This window comes from Schistocerca nitens, chromosome 5 (assembly GCF_023898315.1).
Source record: "Schistocerca nitens isolate TAMUIC-IGC-003100 chromosome 5, iqSchNite1.1, whole genome shotgun sequence".
Classification (NCBI taxonomy): Eukaryota; Metazoa; Arthropoda; class Insecta; order Orthoptera; family Acrididae; genus Schistocerca; species Schistocerca nitens.
In genome coordinates this window covers 484,533,358-484,551,448 of record NC_064618.1, presented here as the reverse complement: position 1 = coordinate 484,551,448, position 18,091 = coordinate 484,533,358, and the positions used below count along the sequence as shown (strand labels likewise).

The window sequence follows — 18,091 nt, the reverse complement described above, 5'->3', positions numbered from 1 at the left end:
AGCACACAGTTCATTCAATCAGTACCATCTGATCACAGCAGAACAGCTGTCTGCAGAAATATTGTGGACTTTTGACAAGTGTATCCAGCAGTACACCCAAGCATCTTGAAGCAGCATGAGATAATTATTTATGGCAAATTTAACAGTATTTCAGTTATCTTTTAAGTCTGATATCCAGCTGAACACAGAAATTTTACAGTCAAGTTCCATTTGTCTCTTTCAAATCATATAATGTAGGCTTTAGAACTACCGCAACTAAAATATTTGCTTTAAACTTAAACCTGGTCTGGCTCTATCTTAATAGCAGTTGTTTTCAGTGACTCTTGGCCTAATATCAGAATGCTAATGTCCTCAGCTAAAGAATGTGTATCACCATTCGTTTTTATGTATTGTGTGAATTCCTATCTAAATTAATGGGAAGGATATTTTGGTGTGTATCAGAGTGGTTGTTCATCCTCTTTTTATTCAGATTATGTGAATCATGGTTTTACATTTTTTACTGTTGAGTCAATTAATTTCAAGGTTTAACAAATTCTCATGTTTTTGAGTAAAGTATTTAAAGAATGTGCTGACCACAACAAGTGCGAGGTGCAGCTGATGTTTTAGAACCCCTGAAACAAATTGTATGGCAGGGTCTGGAAATGTTCATTTCATACTTGCTCGATTGGGCTGTCTGTCTCAGTGAACCAGGAGTCTGGGTGTCATGTGATCTGACCTTCAAAGTCTTCTCTTCCTTCCTTCTGTGTTCCTCCCACCTGTTGCTGTATTTAAAAGCCCCTGTGTACCAGACTTGAAAGGCAAAGTAGGACGCTGCAAATGTAGAACTGGACACAAACATTCTCTGTGGGAAATTTCAGTTACCTCTTGTGGAAGGTTCACTCTCTTATTTTTAATTGTGCCATGATTAGGACTACTAAACCTTATTAATATTTCAATGAGAATTTGTAAATGGCTTCATATTTTTCTAAAATGGTCGTTAACAAATTATTTTGAGGTGTATAGCAGATTAGTATCAAATTGCTGTTGAGCTAGCTGTTATTGGAATGATGGACATCTGGCAGCAAAACTATCAGAACATAAAAAAAAATTGAAGGAATGGTTAGTTCTATAATCTTTTTTCCAGCAAAATTGTCTTAACACTGCACACTGGACAACAGAAAGGCATAAAGTTTATTAAAAATAGCATTGTAGTACAAAGTACATTAACAACAAGTGAAATCTTCTACAAGATTATTGTCTAAAATAGTGATGCTTTGGTTTATTACTTCCCTAGTCTCTAACCTTACATTATCATCACGAACAGCAGAACTAGAAGTATGTAACCCCTCTCAGACAGAGTGCCCAAAGTGATTACACCTACAGCTTTGCTGCCAAAGGTATGCCATCAGCACTTTATATCAGTTCCAGATCATGAACTTTAGTCCAGCTGCTTCGAGATTCACATATAAATGGGCATACAAGGTGTGATCAAAGAATAATGGGACTTTTTCAATTTTGCAGGCTTTATAATCCTATTTTCAATTTTTTATTTTTATTTATTTATTTACTTTATCTTGTTGGTACACATGTTCCTGATGCATATTTGCATTTTCACCTGTTCTGAATATTTACTTTATTCCAGAACGAAATTCTCACTCTGCAGTGGAGTGTGTGCTGATAGGGTAGATCAATTGGTAGAGCACTTGCCCACGAAAGGCAAAGGTGCCGAGTTCAAGTCTCGGTCCTGCACACAGTTTTACTCTGCCAGGAAGTTTCGTATCAGCGCACACTCCACTGCAGAGTGAAAATTTTGTTCTGGAAACATTGTTCTGGAAACAGCTTCTAAGCTGTGGCTATGCCACGTCTCCGCAATATCCTTTCTTCCAGGACTGCTAGTTCTGTAATGTTTGCAGAAGAGCTTCTGTCAAGTTTGGAAGGCATGAGATGATATAGTGGCAGAAGTAAAGCTTTGAGGGGTGTGTAGTGAGTCATGCTTGGGTAGCTCAGTTGGTATAGCACTTGCCCATGAAAGGCAAAGGTCCCAAGTTCGAGTCTTGGTCCAGCACACAGATTTACTCTGCCAGGAAGTTTCGTTTACTCTTTGGTTGACAGTCAAGAAGGGTCTAGTGTTTTCAAGTGCTTGGTGAATTTTTACTTTTGAAAAAGATGGATCAAAGAATTTGCATTAAATTTTGCTTGAAAAAAGGAATGAAGTACAGCTCCGCATTCAAAATGTTGACTGTGGCCTTTGGTAAGTGTACTATGAGTAAGGAAAGGGTTTATGACTTGTATAAACGTTTGAAAGAGGGCCGAGAGGGCGTTGAAGATAACAACTGCATGGAATACCCTACCACATGAATTACTGGTGACAATGTGGAAGAAGTAAGGAAAACGGTTCTGGGAAATTGCTGAATCACCTTCAGAGAGGTGGCTGATGATGTCAGTATATTCTTCGGCTTATGAAAAGCAATTTTTCAGATATTTTGGACAAGAAACATGTATCAATGAAGTTTGTGCCTAAATTATTGAATTAAATTTCGAACAAAAACAACATCACACAGACATCACTCAGGAATTGCTGAATAAAGTCGACAAAGATCCAGAACTTATAAAGAAGGTTATAACAGCTGACAAAACCTGGGTATGTGGGTATGACATTCTATTCTCAATGGAAACTGCCTAAGAGGCAAGACCGAACAAAAATTCGTTAAGTTTGATCACCTGTGAAAATACTTCTCACTACGTTCTATGAAAACAACAAGAACTGTGGCACAACCACTCGTGGAAATTGCACCATGATAATGCTCACCTCAATGCTTGTTCATAATTTTTTTGGGGGAAAAAAAATAAATAAAACCAGAACTGTCGCCTCAGCCACCATATTCATTAGGCATGGCCCCTGTGACTTCTTTCTATTCCTGAGGTTTAAGAGAAACATGAAAGGACGTTGTTTTACCACCACTGATGAAATAAAAACAGAATCGCTGAAGCAGCTGAACACCACAATGAAAAGCGAGTTCCAGAAATGCTTCAACGACTGGAAAAAACACTGGCACAAGTGTATTATATCTGAGGGGGATGACTTTGAGGAAGACAAAGTTTATATTGACAAATAGATAAAAATTCTTTAAGAAAAACAAAAATTCCCATTACTTTTTGATCACACCTCATATATCCCAGTAATGTCATTAAATAAATTAGGAAGATGACAAGAGAAGGAGGAAGAAAACTCTAATCTAAAACTTACATTTGTTGTAGCTATACCTCAGTTTACTTTGAGGTAGATCCTGCTGCCCCCGGCCCCTTCCCCACCATCATCTATTTGCCACTAAGGTTTCGAGGAAGGACAACTTATTTCACATCTATCAACTATTTTTCACTTTCCTACTGTGTACACCATTCAAGAATTCACTGTCTGTGCTAATATTAGTCTCCTTGCATTAATGTTGCTAGTGTAAGTAGCTTGCTAGTGTAAGTAGCACAGGTAAAAGACACCAGCGTAACCATTTGTCCATAAATTATACATGTTTATATTATGTGCTTATCATATTTCCTAACTTTCTGCAGTAACTGTATAAGGTACAAAAGAAAAGCAAACCACAATTCACAAGGACATGTGAACAAAAATATTCAAACTGTACAACAAGAGAGCGCAGTATTCAAACATAGTCTGTTTTTTGATATCAATAATGTATTGCACTGTAAGACATCAAAAACAGCATGGTCACGATGACTGAGAAAACAGACACAAATACAGAAACAATCTGGGCACTGATACAAGCAGTTGCTGACAATGATTATGAACACAATATGAGAGTTAGTGCCTGCTGCACAGCATTTATAAAGAGGAGGGCTCCGGTAGACGGTGTGATGGTTGCCTGCACGGCCCACCGCAGGCAGCCTCTGGTGGCTGGCCCATGCAGATGCCATTGGCAGATTATTGGAAGTGTAGCATGCCATCGGCCTGGAGCTGTGGCATATATCTAAGTATTATGTACAGAGGTACAACCCCTCCCCCTTATGGAAAGGGCATTCCACTGTGGCAGACACCGCAGGTAATGAGGGTGGAGGTGGAAGGATGTTCAGCGCTGGAAACTGTGAGTGGGGACAGAAATGGTGTGGCAATGGATACACACAGTGGCTCCTCCACCACAGATCACTATAAAAGAGGATCAGTGATAAGGACACAGGTAGCACTCGATATCCAGACCCTTGCTGTATGGACAGCCACTTGGTGAGGGGCACTGGTGTTGAAGGAGCTGAAGGCACCAGTACAGCCAGCAGTGGAATCACCAATGGCAGCGATGCATCGCAGGAAGGGCAGGCAGAAGGCAGTTGGGGCAGGACCTGAGAGGGAGGCAGGAGGTAGTGACATCCATAAGGAGGGTGGATCCACTACCACAGCAGGGATGCTGTGTGAGGCTGGGATGGCTGCGGAGAGAGGAGGCGGAAGCAGCAGTGGAGAAACCGCAGACTTTGCTTTGGCATGAGGAAGCAACTGGTTGTGGTGGCGTGTCACCAACCCATCATTGGTGTACCCCATACAGAGGCAACAGTTTTGCCAGCTATAGATCGTGGCTGGAATGCACTTCAGTTGGTGGCCAAAACCCTGAACCCCGACTGTGGAGCCAAGAGTGAACTGCAGCGAGGGTCCTGCTGATGGGTGTTGGTAGGGTCGCATGATAAGAAGGGGCAAGGTGCATGGCTGGCGACAATGGAGCATCTTGCCAGACTCATTCCCCTTTGGTATAAACCTGAAGAAACTCAAGAAGTTTGTCAAGGCATCATCTGTCGCAGAGTCCATGATGTACTTCTTCATTTGAACCTTGAATGTGCAGATGAGCTGTACCACTTCACCATTAGACTGGGGGTGAAAAGGAGGAGCGGTCATGTGGCAAATGCCTTGATCGGCACTAAAATCATGGAAAAAGTGGGACACAAACTCTCGACTTTTATCCATCACAAACATATAAGGCAATCCCTCAATAGCAAAAGCTTTGGAGAGGATCTTAATCATAGCCACAGCTGACACTGGAGGACAGGGAATAACATATAGAAATTTAGTGAAGCATCAACAACCAGCAAGAGTTTACAAAGGGTCCCAAGAAATCTACATATACATGTTACCATGGATGCTGTGGCATAGGCCAAAGTGAAAACAATGCCCATGGCACTGCCTATTCAGTAGCACAATGAGAGACCAGGCTGCGACAAGATGTACAACGTCAATGTCGATGCTATGCCAAAACATAAGCTGATGGCCCAATAACTTGGTACATGAGGCCTCCCACCCCCATGTCCATGATGTAGGAGCTGAAGCACATCCTGCCATAGAACGGCTGGGATCACAACCATAAGCAACAGCCCATCCACAGCTAATAGAACAACACCATCAAATATTGAAAGTTGGAGATGGAGGGCAAAATAGTTATGCAAATGATCAGAAGACCTGCCTGGAGGCCTGTGGGCCAACAATGCTGAACAAAGTGAATAACGTGAAACAAAACTGGATCAGCAGCAACAGCAGCTGTGATCCCATAAAGGAAACCCTTCCGCTGTATGTTGCACATCAACATCCAAGTGAAAACAAAGGAGTTCATCTTGATCAAAAGTAGGATCTGTCCCCATCAGAAGTTGGGACAGTGGATCGGCAGAGGTATGCTGCACGGTAGGCCAAAAATGTATTTCATAGTTGGGGCAAGACAGAAACAAGAGTCAATGCTGGAAGTGATGGGCTACATTCTTGGACAATGAGGCAGAAGGATTAAACAATAAAACCAATGGCTTGTGGTCAGTAATGAGGTGGAACTTAGAACACACAAAGTTTTTGAGGGGATAGGTGTTAACAAGCATTTTCTTTTCAACTTGTGAGTAATGCTGCTGAGCAGAGTTGAGCATTTTTGATGCATAAGTTATTCCACATTAGGAACCATCCTCATATTGGTGTGTGAGAATAGCTCCAAATCCATACTGAGGCAACTGTAGCCAAAACCAAGTGGTGACCAGGATGGAAAGTAACCAAAAAAGGAGTAGAATGTATTTTAAATTTCACACCTGTAAACTGAAAATGAATGTTCTTGTGGAGCAACTTGTGGAGGGGATGGACCAAGCCACAATAAATTTGTGATAGTAAGCAATTTTGCCTAAAAATGCTTGGAGTTGTTTGACATTTGTACAAAAAGGCAGATGATGTGAGGATATAAAGGCACTAGCCACACTGAATGGGAGGTGCTGATATTAGTACAACCTGAAGGGTGTGTTAATCACAAGGAGCCATTTAGAATCCTCACCCAACAGAACCTGTAAATTGGCTTCAGACAAATCAGTTTTGGAGAAATACTAGCCCCCAACAAGTTAAGCCAATAACTTGTCCAGACAGTGCAAAGGGTAGGTGTCAATGATAGACTGAGCATTAACTGAAATTTTAAAGCTGCCACAGAGGCAAAGCTGACCAGTCGATTTTTTTGCAGTCATGTAGGAAGATAGACCACTCACTCAATATAATAGGCTGCATGGTCCCCAGCGATGTCAGCCTGTCCAATTCTGATTTCACCTGATAATGCAAAGACACTGGAATATATATATATGTAGTGCACATAGAAAGAGCCTGACCATGCTGTAGGTTTTTTCATGGTAATGTGGACCGCAAAATTTGTGGCACAACCTAACTCACCCAAGAAATGAGACAAAAACTAGGAACACAGAAAATCTAACTGCTTTTCCATGACCTGGCTGGAAACAAGGTGTACCATATAAGAAACGGAAAACCAAAAGCATCGAAAGCATCCAGACTGAACAAATTAATGATGCCAGCATCATCCACTATTAAAAAAAAGGACAAGAAATGAACCATAAATTAATACACAGTGGGACCCTTAAATTGCCCCAAAATTGGAATTTGTTGTTGAAACTCACTTAACTTTAAAGAAATTTTTTATAGTCAGCATAACATTCAAAACTATTTTTTACTGCTCAGTTTCGACAGGTAAGACCATCACCTTCAGATCCTCAAAGACTCTTTTGGTTGTACACCACTTTTCATTGTGCATTCATTACTCATGCCATGTTAACATTTTAGTGGAGAACATAAAGCACATCCAACATCGGTTTGTCAAAACTAAAATTTCAGACAGGTTTGTTAAAAGTAAAAATATACACAGTTAAAATGACCTTATGGAACTTGGCATGTGTACACAAGTAGCATTCCTTTGATGCTTGTCAGTTTTTAACATCCACAATACATAGCAATAGTGCACATTTATGCCAATGCTAGTCCACAGCTAATGGTCTTGCGGTAGAATTCTCGCTTCCTGTGCACGGGCGGGTTCGATTCCCGGCGGGGTCAGAGATTTTCCCTGCCTCGAGATGACTGGGTGTTCTGTCATCTTCATCATCATCATTCATCCTCATTATAGTTGGAGAAAGGCAATGGCAAACCACCTCTGTTAGGACCTTGCCTAGTATGGCGGTGCGGGTCTCCCGCATCATCCCCTATGCTCCTCGGAGTATGGAACCTCATTATCATGCTAATGTTAACATTTACGTGACTTGTGAAGCAAATTTTGGAATCTTTTCCCTTGAAATACATAATTGCACTGGCATAAATGTGCACTTTCACTATATATTGTAGATATTAACAACTAACAAGCATCAAAGGAGTGCTACATATGTAGACATTTCAAGTTCCACAAGTGGCATTTCAACTGTGTATATTTTTACTTGTGACAAATCTGTTTGTAATTTTATTTTTGACAAATTTGTGTTGTATGTGCAATGTGCTCTGCACTAAAATATTAACATGGCAGGAGAAATGAACCCACAATGGAAGATGACTACAACCAAAGATCTGAAGATGACAGTCTTACTTATCGAAACCAAGCAATAAAAAATAGTTTTGAACATGATCTTGGCTATTAAAAATTAATTTAATTAATTTATAAGCACATTCAGGTCACTCCTTCTCATTTCTCATTATGATAAACTTTTATCAACTCACCAAACACCAAGTAACTGGAGACAACACTGGAGATCCCAAAGCCACGTAAGTTTGTTAGTTCACCCATGTCACTTGTAGTCTGAGCACTTTGTCCATCATTTGCACTTCAATAAATAGTTTTTTATGATTCATAAGCACTGCGGAGACATCATTAACATCTATGTGCATGTCTGCTGTAGGGAATGACACACAGGTGCTACATGTCCTTTTGTCATACACTTGTTGCAAGCCTCCCGGCATGCAGGCCTGTCATGTTGCACGAACAGTATGGGCAAGATGGGAGTACAGAGCGCTGTCATTGCTGTGGATGTTCTCATTGTTGTTGTTTGGAACATCACTGTCCAGTGTAGAGCAGAGGGTGCATTTGTATGACTGCCACATCACCCACCACCCAAGAACTGACAGACGCCCAATGACCAGGAACAGGAGCAACCACAGCGATGTCACGCCAAGCCTCAATCTGATCACCAGCAGCATGAGATATGTTGAAAGATTGAGCAATATTTAACGCTTCAGACAAAGATGGATTCTCACTCTGCATGTGCATGCTGACACACTTCCTTGTCAGGAGCCAACCAAATGAAGTCACGGGCCATAGAATAAGCATAGGAATCATAACAACAATCGGTAACAAACTGACATTTGCAACAGAGGTTGTTGAGTTCAGCCACCAAGCCTAGTAGGACTTGTGGAACTGTTTCTGACAACAATAGAATTCTACACATGCTGCAATGACATGCATGCATTTATGGTGATAAGCTGACAACAACTTACACATTTCACCAAACAAATGTGATGCAGGTTCTTGGAGCGGGACTAACTGGTACAACTGGTAGACCAAAGGAGGAATCCAAGAAAGGAACATAGTCTTACACATGTTTGCATCAGTGGCACCAAAAGTAAGGAAGTCTTGCCGAAGCCACTCTTCTAAAGCTTTCCAGTCTTCGGCCGCATCATCATAAGGGGGAGAGGGCAGTGGGTATGCCAATGGCGTGGAAGCTTGCAGAGGGCAGTGGGTATGCTGAAGGTGTGGAAGCTTGCAGAGACAGTGTGGCTGAGAAGTTCATAATAGCAACTTTGAGAGGCTGCTGCTGCTCAAGGAGAGATTGGAGCAGTGCTTCCACGGACATAAGAACGAAAGGAACAACCAAATAGATGGAGCACATGGAAGTGAACACCACATTCGTCACCAATTGTATCATATCGTAAGACTCCAATAACAGCACGGTCACAATGAACCAAAGTTTATTCTTCTTTCATATACAAGCAAACAACAGTTGAGAACATAGAAACAAACGTAGAAATAATCCAAGTACAGATACAAGCAGTTGCTGACAATGAGTAGGAGCACAATATGAGAGCAAGTACCTGCTGCACTGCACTTATAAAGATGAGGGCTCCAGTAGGTGGCACATTGAATGCTGTGCTGTGTGCACAAGCCATGTGGCTCACCTCTGGTAGGCGGCCCTTGAAAGATGCCATTGGCAGAATGTTCAAAGTGTAGTGCAACAGCAGCCTGGTGCCTTGGCATGTATCCAGGTATTACATACAGGATTTTATCAAACAGGAGTTAAGAAAGATATATCTCATTACTGATTCCAGGGAGCAAGTAGTTCACGAGTACAATTATAGATATTAAGTTTAAATTATCCACAGAGACATATAACATAAATACAAAATATTTTATGATAGTACTAATAATTGAAAACTGGAAATTGAAGAATAACTTGATAGCTAAGTTGTAGGTTAAAACAATACATAATATAAAATAGTGTCAAAAAAGGTAAAAACAAAATAAAATTAATAAGAATATACATAGCTAGAAAGTTTATGAAATCGACTATCACATTAGAAAATGAGCATAGTTACTGTGGAGATTTTACATAGACTACTACCAGTGATGTCTTTAAGCTGCTAGTCCTCAACAGCTACTTAGTGACATCAGCCAACAAGCCTGGTAACCAATGTGGTAATGGAAAAATCCTCGTAGGGTGTAAAAATTATTTTGGAGTAAAGATAACAAGTGAATAGTAAAAGAGTTGAGTCATCGATTGGTGCATAAGCAAGACTGAAACCTTCACTAGTTTTCCAAAGAATTTGTTTTCAATATAAGAGTACATACACAATGCATGTGCTTGTCTGGTTCAGGTTCATGATATGAAACAGATTTAGATGTTTTCATGATTTGGGACTGGGGTCAACATAACCTATCACCATTCCTCTACTGCCTCAACACCTTTTCTTTTATTCACTTCACATGGCCCTCCTCAGACCAACGTACAAGCTGCCTAAACATTGACCTCCACCTCTGTAATGGCTTCGTCCATACCTCTGTCCATATCAAGCTTATTAATCATCAGCAGTATCTGCGTTTTGATACCTATTGTCCTTTCATACCCAAAAATGATGCCCATATAGTCTGGTCACCCTAGGACAACACATCTGCAGTGACAAGAATTTCCTTGCCCAGTATTCTGAGAGTCTCACTAAGGCCTTCATAGACAGCCACATTGCCCCCCTCCCCCAAACCTACTTATCAGACAGATCTCACATGTCATCATATCTTCACACCCTCCTAATCATACCACCACCCCCAAGAACCAGCTGCAAAGGTACAACCCCTGCCCCCCAATATCATCCTGGACTGGAGCAACAGACTTGGACTATTTATCATAGTGCCTGAAAATTAGGAATATCTTACCCACAATTCTTCCCACCCCTCCTAAAGTGATAATCACTGTCTACCCAATCTATGTGATATCCTAGTACATTCTTATACCACACCCAGTCCCAGCCACTTGTCACACGGATTGCTTCACTGCGGAAGGCCCAGCTGCAAGATCTGTCCTATACACCCACCAAACACATCCTACTCCAGTCACATCACAAGATTATCTTATGGTATTATAGGCAGGGCCATCTGTAAAAGTAGTAATCTCATGTACCAATTTTGGTGTAATTTATGCACAGCATTTTAAGTGAGCATGACCACTAACCAGCCGACCAACCCGATGAATGGCCACCATCAAACTGTAATGAAGAACAGGGCTGACCACCCAGTGGCAGAACACAATGTGCTTGATTTCAGTGGCTGTTTCACAACCTGTGCCATCTGGATTCTTCCCCCAACACTAGCTTCTCTGAACCTTGGAGTTGTCCTTACAACACATCCTTCATTTCTATAATCATTCTGGCTTCAATGTCTGTTAGCCCTCTGCCCCATGTCTGCCTCTGCCATGCCCCATGATCCTAACTACACCCATTCTGCACCCACCTTCTCTTTCCTGCAGCATTCCTGTTCTCTGCTCTGTCACCCCCTCTCAATCCACTCCTTCACAACATCATCATTATGGGCCACAAGAATACAACATTGGTGCCAGTGCCTGTGTTGCATACTTATCCCATGCACCTGCTGGCTCTTGTCCCACATTCCTATCCTGTACATCTGCTTCCTCCTTCCCAGGTGTCAGCCAACCTTTCCCAATCCCACCTTCCTCTTCCTCCAATCACCATTCCATCCAACACAACCCCTCATATCAGTCGATCTGCGGAACTGCAGTCCTGGCACAATGTACTCAGCCAACACAATGTAGTCATACAAGAATGTGTGGAAATGTGCTTATGTGCATGCTAGCTCTAAGAAGGATTCATCTGAAAGATAGTAAAGTTTTTAATCTTTTTTATGTTCCTGTAGATGACTAAAAACCTCTACTATTTGCTTCGTGTTACAACTAAGGAAATAGCAATGACAATCAGATGATACAGCAAAACCAGACCCATTTAAGCAAAAGAAAGCACAAAGTAAATGTTATATAATATCACACTACACATCAGTCTAGAGTGATAGCCCAAATTACATGTTACACGATCTGGGGTGATAGCCTTGACTGCCAATGCCTATAAAAGTATTGCCGTTGTTTGAGCAGATGCATCTATTCTTTTCTTTTCTTTTTAAATCACTTGCTTTCAATTCCTTTTAATGATTGTGTTCACATCCTTTGTAGATTTAACTATACGAAGATGGTGTGCATGTTCAAGCACTTGTAATGCATAAGCACAGGATTCTGTTTTTATCTTATTAAGTAGTGGGTATATCTAAGCCGTAATTTTATAGTGAGTTGTTAATGTAGCATAGACAGATAACATTAAAAGATGTAGAGGCTGTTTTTGTTGACGATACTGAAGTGACAATATTTCTGTATACATTTATATGGGTTCTTTTTTGTTTCAATAAATTACCTCTTGTCCAGATTTAATAGATCAGTTGGGTAAAATTTGGTTTGCACAATGGACTCCACCAATTTTATATGAGGTGGGGAATAAAGGGCCATATGTACCTAGATGAAACTGAGATTAAAATTTCTCTGGTTAATTTACTGTTTTTTTTATTGGAAATAATTTTGTACTTCAGTTAAAACTATCACAAATGATACTAAGCAGAACAGGTATTTCAAAGCTCAACAGCTGTTCTTACTACAACTGATTTTAACTAATCAACATAATTTGGGAAATTTGCTCTAATCAATTTTCTGACTACAGCAACAAATCCTTATATCAGTCAAAGATACGTAAAAGACCCAAAAGTGAAATAGCAACTATTAAATTGCACATTAATAACATGCCAGAAAAGTGGGTAACATTTTATGAATGTGGATCACTGCAATAAATGGGAAGTTGTGGTACAGAAAATGGCCCAGAGATCACCGCTGTGTGTGTGTGTGTGTGTGTGTGGTGAGTGAAGTGTTACGAAACAATGTGTGCAGCGACTGATAGTGAGATATGAGTGAACAGTGTTGCTTGTAAAAAAAGTATTGTATACCAGGAGTAAATCTAATGACTGTCTCTAACTAGAAGTCTGTAAATGTATGTGTTTATGAATTAGCTTATTTTAAATTGGTCTAAACTTGTAAATACTTTGATATGTCCTACATCCTTGCAAAAAGAGATCTACGGATGAATAAAGCTACTACTATTACTGCTACTACTACTACAATCAAGAAGCATAACAATATTTAATATTTACCACTGATCTTTATTGGAGTCTGTGTTCTTAAGGAAAAGTTATTTTTATTTTTCTATTGATGAATCACGTAAAATGCAATCAAACCAATTTTTTTAAAATTAATAATAACAATTATTGTTTTGAGCCAAGCTCAAAAGCAACAAATCAGTAATAGAATAATAAAAAGATCCAGCCTCTCTAAGCCATTTGTTGCCACTAGGCAAAAATCAAACAATGGAAATTCCAGGACGGAATATAACAATACTATGAAAAGGAAAGTTGCTACTCACCATATAGCGGAGATGCTGAGTCACAGATAGGCACAACAAAAAGATTCTCACAATGGCTTTTGGCCATTGAGGCCATCATTCCCCAAATCCCTCAAAATGCAAACTAACCTTATATCTGCAGTAAAAACTGCAGTCCACCGCCTAAAAACAGATCCCGACCTTATAATCCTACCTGTGAACAAACACTCCACCACTGCTGTTTTGAACCGGAAGGATTACCTGGCAGAAGGACTCTGCCAGCTGTCAGATACAACCTTGCCACGGTGAGCCCATTCCAGAAATCAAGCAGGATCTCCAGTCACTACTCAAATCCTTTGGTCTATCCCAGAACCTCTCTCCAGAATCCATCTCTCTACTCATTCCTACCACTCCCCGTACTCCTAACTTCTACATGCTCCTAAACTCCATAAACCTAACCACCCAGGACACCCCATTGTGGCCAGTTACAGTATTACTAAATGGAAAGTTGCTACTCATCATATAACGGAGATGCTGAGTCACAGTGCTCCCACTCAGAGAACCTCTGCTCTTGTACAGCAACACCTTCAACCTATTACCTGGAACTTAACCTTCTATATAAAAGATACCAATCATTTCCTCCACTGACTTTCCACAGTTCCTGTCCCATTACTACATGTTGCCCTGCTCATCACTGTTGATGCCACCTCCCTTTGTGCTAACATTACTAATGGCCATGGCCTTACTGCTATTGAATACTACCCTCCCAATGCCCGACAGATTCCAAACCAACATACTCCTTCCTAGTCACCATGACCAACTATACCCTCACTCACAATTACTTCTACTTCGAAGGCATTATCTACAAACAAATCTGGGGTACGACTATGGGCACCCACATGGCACCATCCTATGCCAACCTATTCATGGGCAGTCTAGAGGAATCCTTCCTAAAAACCCAGAATCCTAAACCCCTCACCTGGTTCAGGTTCACTGATGACACCTTTTCTATCTGGATCGAGGGTGATGATACCCTGTCCACATTCCTCCAGAAACTTGACAACTTCTCCCCCATTTGCTTCGTCTGGCCCTACTCAATTCAACAAGCCACCTTCCTAGATGTTGATCTCCACCACAAAGATGGCTTTATCACTACCTCTGCCCATATCAAACCTACCAACCACCAGCAATATCTCCACTTCGACAGCTGCCACCCATTCCATACCAAGTCCCTTCCGTACAGCCTAGCCACCTGTGGTCATCGCGTTTGCAGTGACGAGCAGTCCTTCTCAAAATATACGAAGGGTTTCACTGAAAATTTCACTGATCATAATTATCTTCCCAACCTTGTACAAAAACAAATCTCCCACATCTTATCTTTCCAGTCTCCCACCATCTCCCGAAGTACCATCGTCCGGCCACAGAGGAGCATACCCCTCGTAACTCAGTACCACCCAGGACTGGAGCAACTGAATTACATTCTCCCCCAGGGTTTCAGTTACGTCTTGTCGTGCCCTTAAATAAGAAATGGCCTGCCCACTATCCTTCCTACCCATCCCACATTGGTATTCCACCATCCACCAAACCTACACAATATACTCGCCCATCCTTACACTATCCCTGCTCCCAATCCCTTACTTCATGACACATACCCCTGTAATAGGCTTTGATGCAAGACCTATCTCATACATCCTCTACCATCACCTACCCCATTACAGACAGTCATGTGATCTACAAGCAGCTGCAACCACTGGGCTGCATTCTATGTAGGCACGACAACCAACAAGCTGTCTGTCTGCATGAAAGGCCACCGACAAACTGTGACCAAGAAGCAAGTGGACCATCCTGTTGCTGAACACACTGCCAAACATGATATCCTTCGTTTCAATGACTGCTTGACAGACTGTGTCATATGGATCCTTTTTTTTCTCTCTTCTTTTCTGCTACTTCCCCCCCCCCCCCCCCCACCTCTCCCCTGACCGCCAAACCTGCAGCAGTTCACTGTCCGCCACCCCCACCATACTATCCCTACCCCTCCCCACCCCAGCCACCTTCTTACCCCCACCCAGTCATCACTCCCATCATGCGCTGGTGCTGCTGCTCGCAGTGTGGTTTCAGTTGCCTGAGACTGCAGTCGTGTGTGTGTGTGTGTGTGTGTGTGTGTGTGTGTGTGTTTGTGTGTGTGTGTGTGTGTGTGTGTGTGTGTGTGCGTGTGCATGTGTTTTCTATTGTTGACAAAGGCCATAGTGGCCGAAAGCTTTAATTGTGCGAGTCTTTTTGTTGTGCATATCTGCGACTCAGCATCTCCGCTACATAGTGAGTAGCAACTTTCTTTTCAGAATGTTGTCACTTGTTGCCACTGATCTGTTTGCTACTCCATCACTGAATGAAATAAATTGCTGAATTGTTTATGCAGTACCAAAGAAGTATGCAGTCAAACAAAAAGTAATGCACAGTACATTGTGCACAGTGCTTCACTTCACACTGAAACTGATTGCCAAAGCAAAGTGAAGGAAAATGTTTTACAAATTATCCCCAACTCAATGCTAATCTACAATTGAGGCACTTTATAGCAGATATGGGTTAGCTAAGATGTTGTACCCCTGGAGGCACTGGCATTATTATTATTTTTTGTCTGTCTTTCAACTAGTTCTAACTAAACAAACACTCGAATTTGCCATAATGCTGTATATACGACATTTATCATTAATTCATTAATTAGGTTGAAGCTTTGAATCTATGATTACATCAGTGCATTTGGTTTCACTGGAAACCATGTCAGTGAAGAGTAACTGATAATTTAAATTATAACTACAGTTTGTAACAGTGAAAATAGTAAGAGTTTATCAGCAGATTTGAGAGTATTGACATCACTTATTAGAAAATCCTCATTCCTCTTTTTACAATAATCTGTTTCAGTTTTCCAAAAACTAATTACCTTCAAAGATAATTGTAATTAAAGTTCAAATATACCAAAAATTACTTTTGCCATTTGAGCCAGTAAGCCTCTTAGATTCTAGGATTTGGCTTTATAATATTGTTGCACAATTTTTTTGAACCAGATACTATCCTTCATTATTCAGTAAAGTCATTAATTAAAGATTTGACTAAATTAACATAATTTCAAACTTTACTTGTAAATATGTAATTCACAGTGGAGTATACAAAACATAATGGTAATCTTTTTTCATTTTGTTAATGAACAATATGTTAGTTAAAGCAAGTTACCGAAATCTATAGAGCGCATCTGCTCTAGTAAACAGTTTTACAGACTATAATGACTGAGCAAGGTGGCACAGTGGTTAGCACACTGGACTTGCATTCAGGAGGATGACAGTTCAAGTCATGTCCGGCCATCCTGGTTTAGGTTTTCCGTGATTTCCCTAAATTTCTCCAGACAAATGTTGGGACGGTTTCTTTGAGAGAGCATGGCTGACTTCCTTCCCCATCCCTCCCTAATCCGATGGGATCAATGACCTTGCTATTTGGTCCCCTCCCCCAAATCAATCAACCAACAAACTATAATGGAATCATCAAAATCACAAAATTTCATTATGCCAAACTATAAGTACTCTTCCTCACTCAAAAGTCTTCAATATGCCCCCAGCAATCACATAAGTAAGACCTACACATAACAAGTCTGCTGTTAGCATCCAACACAGTAATGTCTATGCATAACATGTCCATATCAGTTTCACAATCAGTTAACATCCAGTGAGAATCCACATCCTGCTACCATCAAACTAACACTCCGACGGAAGTGCATCCACAGTTATAATCATGATAACGGTTTCAAGTTATTTGCATCAATAAAGGTCAGTGACACACTTTATACAGTAATGTTTATTACAGCCTGCATGTGACTTGTATCTTATCAACTCTTCTATTATGAATAATGGGACAAAGGTGGCAGAAGATATTTAAATGTGGTTTTATTTTGATGAACTGTGATTTGAGAGACAATTAGCCTCACTCTCACTACATACTGAACTTCTGTCAGTGGTCTATTACTGTTACTGTATTGAGAGTGAATTCAGTTGAGTGTAAAGTAATGTTCTGTACAAGTGAACTGAATATAGACAATAAGGACAGACTGATAGACTGTGTAGATGAGCTAAAAATGAGTGTTATAGTTGTTTATGGCATTGAGAATTAAGGATACCTTACTTGGTTGCTCAGTAACATTGTTTTGGATGAAAATTAACAGGGAAATATGTACTCAATTTACCACTGGAATAATACATAAAGAACTTTCAATTGATAGAGACTGGTCACCATGCCAATGTAAACATCTAATCTGAATAAATGTGGAATCATAAAAAGTTTAACTGAAGCGTGTTGTGTTCATCAGTAAACTGCATGACTATGAACAAAAGCAGTTCCAGATTATGGAACTTCAACTCTGTGTGTGCCACTGAGGAACTTCAACCTACAACCAAGTTAGTAAACTTACAATATGTGGCAACATAACTGCATCCTGTAGTCACTGGTCAAAGTGAGGGTAGATTAGGGGGTGTAACACAGCAATGTATCAAATAACACTCACATTTATACAATACAACATTTCCTCATTCAGTTCAGTTAAGAAATAGATATTCACTGTTAAACAATGGAAAGTCCAGGAAGCAATAACCACGATACGGAAAGGATTTATTGCTGATCACCACTTAGAGGAGGCACTGAGTCACCTTCTAACCTGTCAACACACATACTTAGTCCTTTTCCCTTCTCTGATGACTGTCGCCCCCCCCCCCCCCCCCCTGCTCCCAAGCACAGCCTTCCCACACAGCAGCCTATACCCTATCCTGTTCTCACCACATCCCCGCATGCTCCCACAAGCAGCACTAGTACCATTCCCCACCCCTA

General features: G+C 40.8%; 1 protein-coding gene across 1 annotated transcript in view; it reads right to left on the bottom strand.

The window, feature by feature from the left end:
* Positions 1–18,091, bottom strand: part of LOC126260545 (E3 ubiquitin-protein ligase MYCBP2-like) — a 389,869-nt gene that overhangs the window by 59,645 nt on the left and 312,133 nt on the right. The gene's annotated exons all lie outside the window — the stretch shown is intronic.